This window comes from Stegostoma tigrinum, chromosome 6, assembly GCF_030684315.1.
Source record: "Stegostoma tigrinum isolate sSteTig4 chromosome 6, sSteTig4.hap1, whole genome shotgun sequence".
Taxonomy (NCBI): domain Eukaryota; kingdom Metazoa; phylum Chordata; class Chondrichthyes; order Orectolobiformes; family Stegostomatidae; genus Stegostoma; species Stegostoma tigrinum.
The window spans coordinates 114,497,837-114,505,969 of NC_081359.1; the positions used below are offsets into that span (position 1 = coordinate 114,497,837).

The 8,133-nt window shown below is 50.9% G+C and overlaps 1 protein-coding gene across 2 annotated transcripts in view; it reads right to left on the minus strand.

The window, feature by feature from the left end:
* LOC125453604 (protocadherin-16-like) overlaps positions 1-8,133 on the minus strand; it is a 344,257-nt gene that overhangs the window by 73,995 nt on the left and 262,129 nt on the right. The window lies entirely within an intron of this gene.

An 8,133-nucleotide genomic window follows, 5' to 3' on the forward strand; every position in this document is an offset into this window, starting at 1 on the left:
AATCACATACACCATCAGCAATTTATATATCTCATTGTTCTAGAAAAAAACCCCTCAAACTGATGTTCATTGTCATTCCAAACAGGGGCTAATGACAAAAACAACAAGTAGGTACACAGCAAGATCACACAAAAGAGAACAAAATGAAAGGATGATCGCTTGGAGGGAGGCGACCAAATAATAGAATCTGCTCAGAATTCCATCAGTAAAATAACAGGATGGACACTCACTAGCAAACACTCACATTCAGTTGTCACTGCAGTGGCACGGTGGAATGCTGAACTCAGAGTCTCTCTGCTCACCTGCTCCTTTCTCTTTTCCCTTTCTTTTTTTCTCCACTTTGTAGTTTTTCTTTCATCACCTCCGATTCCCAACTTCTGAGTGCCCTCCCCCTCCTGGACAATGGAGTTGAAGGAGATGGATCGGAGCCAGACTGTGATTGGAAGGTGAGCTGGTGGGTCAGGTCCCACGGCAGCAGGGATTGGGCTGGTTCAGGGTCTAGTGATGGAGCGAGTGGGACAGGTGCCAGAGCAGCTGCTGAGTGTGTCTGGGATGGAGTACTCGCAACTGAGAGGGACCTAGTTGTAGAGGAGGACGTTGTGAAACAGGCAGATAGGCTACAGGAGGTTGATGCTAGTAAAGATGAAGTGCGAGGAATTTTGAGGAAGTTGAAGATAGACAAGTCCCTCGGTCCTGATGGGATTTAACCAAGGATTCTATGGGAAGCGAGGGATGAGATTGCAGGGCCTGTGGTGATGATCTTTTTGTCCTCACTGTCCGCAGGTGTAGTACTGGAAGATTGGAGAGAGGCAAACATCATTCCCCTGTTCAAAAAAAGGGGACAGGGATAACCCTGGAAATTACAGGCCAGTTAGTCTTACGTCAGTGGTCGGCAAATTATTGGAAAGGGCTCTGAGAGACAGGATTTATGATCATTTGGAAAGGCACAGTTTGATTTGTGATAGTCAGCATGGATTTGTGAGGGGTAGATCATGCCTCACAAACCTTATTGAATTCTTTGAAGAGGTGACCAAACACGTGGATGAAGGTGGAGCAGTGGATGTGCTATACATGTATTTAAGTAAAGCGTTTGATAAGGTTCCCCATGGTAGGCTCATGCAGAAGGTAAGGAGGCATGGGATAGGGGGAAATGTGACAGATTGGATTCAGAATTGGCTGCCCCTTAGAAGACAAAGGGTGGTAGTGGATGGAAAATATTCAACATGGTGCTCAGTTATGAGTGGTGTACCACAAGGATCTGTTCTGGGTCCTCTTCTATTTGTGGTTTTTGTAAATGATTTGGATGAAGGAGTGGAAGGATAGATTAGCAAGCTCACAGACGATACAAAGGTGGGTCAGGATGTGAACAGTGCGAGGGCTGTTCTAGGTTACAAAAGAATATTGATAGAATGCAGAGTTGGGCTGAGAAGTGGCAGATGGAGTTTAACTCTGAAAAGTGTGAGGTGATTAATTTTGGAAGGACCAACTTGAAAGCAGAATACAGAGTTAATGGAAGGATTCTTGGCAGTGTGGAGGAGCAGAGGGATCTTGGGGTTCATGTTCACAGTTCCCTGAAAGCTGCCACCCAGGTGGATAGAATTGTTAAGAAGGCGTATGGTGTGTTAGCTTTCATTAATTGAGGGATTGAGTTCCAGAACCGTGAAGTTATGCTCCAGTTACACAAAAGCCTGGTTCGGCCACTTCTGGAGTATTGTGATAATAAAGTGTGTAGCTGGATGAACACAGCAGGCCAAGCAGCATCTCAGGAGCACAAAAGTTGATGTTTCGGGCCTAGACCCTTCATCAGAGAGGGAGATGGGGAGAGGGTTCTGGAATAAATAGGGAGAGAGGGGGAGGCGGACCGAAGGTGGAGAGAAAAGAAGATAGGTGGAGAGGAGAGTATAGGTGGAGAGGTAGGGAGGGGATAGGTCAGTCCAGGGGAGACGGACAGGTCAAGGAAGTGGGATGAGGTTAGTAGGTAGGAAATGGAGGTGCGGCTTGAGGTGGGAGGAAGGGATGGGTGAGAGGAGGAACAGGTTAGGGAGGCAGAGACAGGCTGGGCTGGTTTTGGGATGCAGTGGGGGAGGGGAAGAAATGGGCTGGTTTTGGGATGTGGTGGGGAAAGGGGAGATTTTGAAGCTGGTGAAGTCCACATTGATATCATTGGGCTGCAGGGTTCCCAGGCGGAATATGAGTTGCTGTTCCTGCAACCTTTGGGTGGCATCATTGTGGCACTGCAGGAGGCCCATGATGGACATGTCATCTGAGGAATGGGAGAGGGAGTTAAAATGGTTCGCGACTGGGAGGTGCAGTTGTTTATTGCGACCCGAGCAAAGTGGTCCTCAAGCCTCTGCTTGGTTTCCCCAATGTAGAGGAAGCCACACCGGGTACAATGGATATAGTATACCACATTGGCAGATGTGCAGGTGAACATCTGCTTAATATGGAAAGTCATCTTGGGGCCTGGAATGTGGGTGAGGGAGGAGGTGTGGGGGCAAGTGTAGCATTTCCTGCGGTTACAGGGGAAGGTACACTTGTATACACTAAGTGCGACACTTGCCCCCACACCTCTTCCCTGGAGGTTAGATAGGTATCAGGTAAATGTTTGGCACAACATCGTGGGCTGAAGGGCCTGTACTGTGCTGCACTGTTCTACGTTCTCCGTTCTATGCTACAGACACGTACAGGCAGCGTGGCCTTGAGTCTGGGGCCAATGAGAAAGAAGTCATGTAGGGGAGGCACTGCAATGGGAAAGGAGTCACGTAGGGGAGGCACTGCAATGGGAAAGGAGTCATGTAGGGGAAGCACTGCAATGGGAAAGGAGTCACGTAGGGGAGGCACTGCAATGTAAGGACTTACGGTCACTTCTTTTATCATTCTGCACTTCTCAAACTCTGTTCCCATTCTGACCCTTCCAAAGGTCATTTTGCTTCTGATTCAACACTGACCCTCCGACAGTGCCCACTCCCTCAGCACTGACCCTCTGACAGTGTCCACTCCCTCAGCACTGACCCTCCAACAGTGCAGCACTCCCTCAGCACTGACCCTCCGACAGTGCCCACTCCCTCAGCACTGACCCTCCGACAGTGCCCACTCCCTCAGCACTGACCTTCCGACAGTGCCCATTCCCTCAGCACTGACCGTCCGACAGTGCCCACTCCCTCAGCACTGACCCTCCAACAGAGCCCACTTCCTCAACACTGACCCTCTGACAGTGCCCACTCCCTCAGCACTGACCCTCCGACAGTGAGGTGCTCCCTCAGCACTGACCCTTTGACAGTGCCCACTCCCTCAGCACTGACCCTCTGACAGTTCCCACTCCCTCAGCACTCACCCTCTGACAGTTCCCACTCCCTCAGCACAGACTCTCCGACAGTGCCCTCTCCCTCAGCACTGACCCTCCGACAGTGCCCGCTCCCCCAGTGCTGACCCTCCGACAGTGCACGGTCCCTCAGTACTGACCCTCCGACAGTGTGGCGCTCCCTCAGCACTGACCCTCCAACAGTGCGGTGCTCCCACAGCACTGATCGTCTGACAGTGCCCACTCCTTCAGCGCTGACTCTCTGACAGTGCCCGCTCCCCCGGTGCTGACCCTCCGACAGTGCACGTTCCCTCAGTACTGACCCTCCGACAGTGCCTACTCCCTCAGCACCGACCCTCCAACAGTGCAACTGTCCTTAAGCACTGACCCTCCGACAGTGCCCACTCCCTCAGCACCGACCCTCCAACAGTGCAACTGTCCTTAAGCACTGACCCTCCGACAGTGCCCACTCCCTCAGCACTGAACCTCCGACAGTGTGGCGCTCCCTCAGCACTGACCCTCTGACAGTGCCCGCTCCCTCAGTACTGACCCTCCGACAGTGCCCACTCCCTCAGTACTGACCCTCTGACAGTGCGGTGCTCCCTCAGTACTGACCCTCCGAAAGTGCGGTGCTCCCTCAGCACTGACCCTCCAACAGTGCGACTCTCCTTAAGCACTGACCCTCCGACAGTGCTCACTCCCTCAGCACTGAACCTCTGACAGTGTCCACTCCCTCAGCACTGACCCTCCAACAGTGCGAATCTCCTTAAGCACTCACCCTCCGACAGTGCGGTGCTCCCTCAGCACTGACCCTCTGACAGTGCCCGCTCCCTCAGTACTGACCCTCTGACAGTGCGGTGCTCCCTCAGTACTGACCCTCCGACAGTGCGGTGCTCCCTCAGCACTGACCCTCCAACAGTGCGACTCTCCTTAAGCACTGACCCTCCGACAGTGCCCACTCCCTCAGCACTGAACCTCTGACAGTGTCCACTCCCTCAGCACTGACCCTCCAACAGTGCGACTCTCCTTAAGCACTGACCCTCCGAGAGTGTGGTGCTCCCTCAGCACTGACCTTCTGACAGTGCCCACTCCCTCAGTACTGACCCTCCGACAGTGCGGTCCTCCCTCAGCACTGACCCTCCGACAGTGTGGTGCTCCCTCAGCACTGACCCTCCGACAGTGCGACGCTCCTTCAGCACTGACCCTCCAACAGTGCCCACTCCCTCAGCACTGACCCTCTGACAGTGCCCACTCCCTCAGTACTGACCCTCCGACAGTGCGGTGCTCCCTCAGTACTTACACTTCGACAATGCCTACCTTTTTAAAATTGTCAAAAGTATTGTTTTGTTTTTGTAACGTCTCTCTCTTTCATGCCCAGTCTCTTTACTATTCAGTGAATAAAAGAAAGCCATATTTCCAGGCCTGGTCTGTCACGTAGTGTTTACAATCTCGTTCTGTCTGTATTCATTCGCCAAACCTCAGAGCCAGGAGACCGTGCTCATGGAAAGAGCGCTGTTGTTGTGCTGTGAGTCACTGCTCCCTGTTTGGGGCGTGTTGGCACAGAACGTGTGAGGCAGCTTTCTCTGATAAAAGCAGTTGTGGGATCCTGATGGTTCTGAATCACAGTCACCTTCAAACACCATTCTCCAAACACAGGGAAACATATGCAACACACATTGCGCAGGAACAAGAGCTGGGGCTCCTTGCACCCTGCAGAGCCAGACTTTGTTTTGCTCCCCCCTCAGTGATGGTCACTCACACACACACTCACACACACACACACACACACACATACACACACGCTCTCTCTCTCACACACACACTCACACACAAACACACGCACGCAGACACACACACACGTTCATGCTCTCTCACACACAGTCACACACAGGCACACTGTGGCATACACGCGCACACTGACAGATTCACGCCCTCACTCACTCAGACTCTTTCCCAGCTCCTACTGCCTGCAAATTATACATCTACGACTGCCTTAAATCAGTAATAATCCATTTCAAGCCCACTGACTCCCACAGCTACCTAGAATACACCTCCTCCCACCCACCTTCCTGCAAAACTTCCATCTCCTACTCCCAATTCCTGCGCCTCCGCTGCATCTGCTCCCAGGATGAGGCATTCCACTCCCGCACATCCCAGATGTCTTCATTTTCCGACGACAGCAACTTACCTCTGCAGTGATCGAGAACACCCTCAACCGTGTCTCCGGCATTTCCCACAACTCATCCCTCACACCCCGTCCCCACAATAACAACCAAAAGAGAATCCCCCTCATCCTCACAAATGACCCCACCAACCTCCGGATCCAACGCATCATCCTCCAACACTTCCGCCATCTACAATCCGACCCCACCACCAAAGACATTTTTCCATCCCCACCCTTGTCTGCCTTCCAGAGAGACTACCCTCTCCGTGACTCCCCTGTCCACTCCACGCTCCCCTCCAAACACACCACACCCGGCATTTTTCCCTGCAACCGCAAGAAGTGCTACACTTGCCCCCCACACCTCCTCCCTCACCCCTATCCCAGGCCCCAAGAAGACTTTCCACATCAAGATGTTCACCTGCACATCTGCCAATGTGGTATATTGCATCCGCTGTACCCGGTGTGGCTTCCTCTACATTGGGGAAACCAAGTGGAGGCTTGGGGACCACTTTGCAGAACACCTCTGCTCAGTTCACAATAAACAACTGCACCTCCCAGTCGCGAACCATTTTAACTCCCCCTCCCATTCCTTAGACAACATGTCCATCATGGGCCTTCTGCAGTGCCATAATGATGCCACCCGAAGATTGCAGGAACAGCAACTCATATTCCACTTGGGAACCCTGCAGCCCAATGGTATCAATGTGGACTTCACAAGCTTCAAAATCTCCCCTCCCCCCACCGCATCCCAAAACCAGCCCAGCGTGTCCCTGCCTCCCTAACCTGTTCTTCCTCTCACCAATCCCCTCCTCCCACCTCAAGCCGCACCTCCATTCCCTACCGACTAACCTCGTCCTGCCCCCTTGACCTGTCCATCCTCCCCAGACTGACCTATCCCCTCCCTACCTCCCCACCTACAATCACGTTTAGTGGTTCCATCCCCACCTCTTCGACCTGTCTGTCTCCTCTCCACCTATCTTCTCCTCTATCCATCTTCTATCCGCCTCCCCCGTCTCCCTATTTATTTCAGAATCCCCTTTCCCTTCCCCATTTCTGAAAAAAGGTTTAGGCCCGAAACGTCAGCTTTCCTGCTCCTCTGATGCTGCTTGGCCTGCTGTGTTCATCCAGCTCTACGCCGTGTTATCTCAGAGCGTCAGTAATTTTCTTTTAAAAAGTGCAGCGATCCTGCAACAATTCACCAGTGGGTTTTCCTAATTTCAGTCCACAATCAAAAATAGAGAAAAATACAGAGATACAGTTGATACATTTTGTGGAGCTGTTAGTTTCCTGGCAAGGTCCACATTAATGAGCTCAAAGTAAACAATATGCTGATGCAGAAACTGAGGCTGGAGGATCACTGCAGGCGGACTAAAACAGGATTAGAGCTGGAGAGTGAAGTCAGGAGATGTGTGTTTGTTTGTATCAGCCCCTACTGAAGTTATAAATAATGCAGACAGTGTCAGAGGAATGAGAGAGGATTTTGAAGGAATAATCACACGAGGCATTAGCTTGGGTGGAGCTGAGAAGCAGCAACAAGCAGCAAACAGAGCCGTGAGTGTTTGTAGAATGTGTCACACGTGTGGTAATGTAGGGCATGGTACAAATCAGGAAATTAATCATGCATGTTTTAACTCTTTGAAGAGCTCTTTTATGGGAGATAAGAGTCATCAGCAAATCATTTATTACTTGTCCTGAATTGTCCTCAAACTGAGTGGCTTGCTGAACCATTTCAGAGGGCAAAGGTCACTCACATTGCTGTGAGTCTGGAGTCACATGTAAATCAGACCAGATAATGTTGACAGATTCCCCCCCATAGGGTAGTTTCATGATCAATATCAATGAGAACAGTTTTTGATTCCGGATGGATAAATGGTGCTTCTTGGGATTTAAGACCATAAGATATAGGAGCAGCAATTAGGCCGTTCGGCCCATTGAGTCCGCCATTCAATCATGCTGATAAGTTCCTCAACCCTATTCTCCCGCTTTCTCCCCGTAACCCTTGATCCCCTTGATAATCAGGAACCTATCTATCTCAGTCTTAAGTGTACTCAATGGCCTGGCCTCGATAGCTTCTGTGGCAGTGAATTCCATAGATTTACCATTCTCTGGCTGAAGAAGTTTCTTCTTATCTCCACTTTAAAGATCCTCCCTTTACTCTAAGGCTGTGTCCTTGGGTCCTAGTCTCTCCTACCAATGGAAACATCTTCCCAAGGTCCACTTTGTCCAGGCCGTTCGGTATTCTGTAAGTTTCAATTAGATGCCCCCTCATCCTTCTAAACTCCAATGAGTATAGTCTCAGAATCCTCAAACATTCCTCAAATGTTAAGCTTCTCATTCCTGGGACCATTCTCGTGAACCTCCACTGAACCTGCTTCAGGGCCACTACATCGTACTTGAGATATGGGGCGCAAACTGCACACAATACTCCAACTGTGGCCTGATCAGGGCCTTATAAAGCCTCAGTAGTACATCGTTGCTTCTTTATTCAAGTTCTCTTAAAATAAATGCCAACATTGCATTTGCCTTCCTGACGACTGACTCAGTTTACCTCGAGAGAATCCTAGACTAGAACTCCCAAGTCTCTTTGCAGTTCAGATTTCTGAATTTTGGTGGTCTGATCAGCAAGTTTGCTGATGACACTAAGATTGGTGGAGTAGCAGATAGTGAA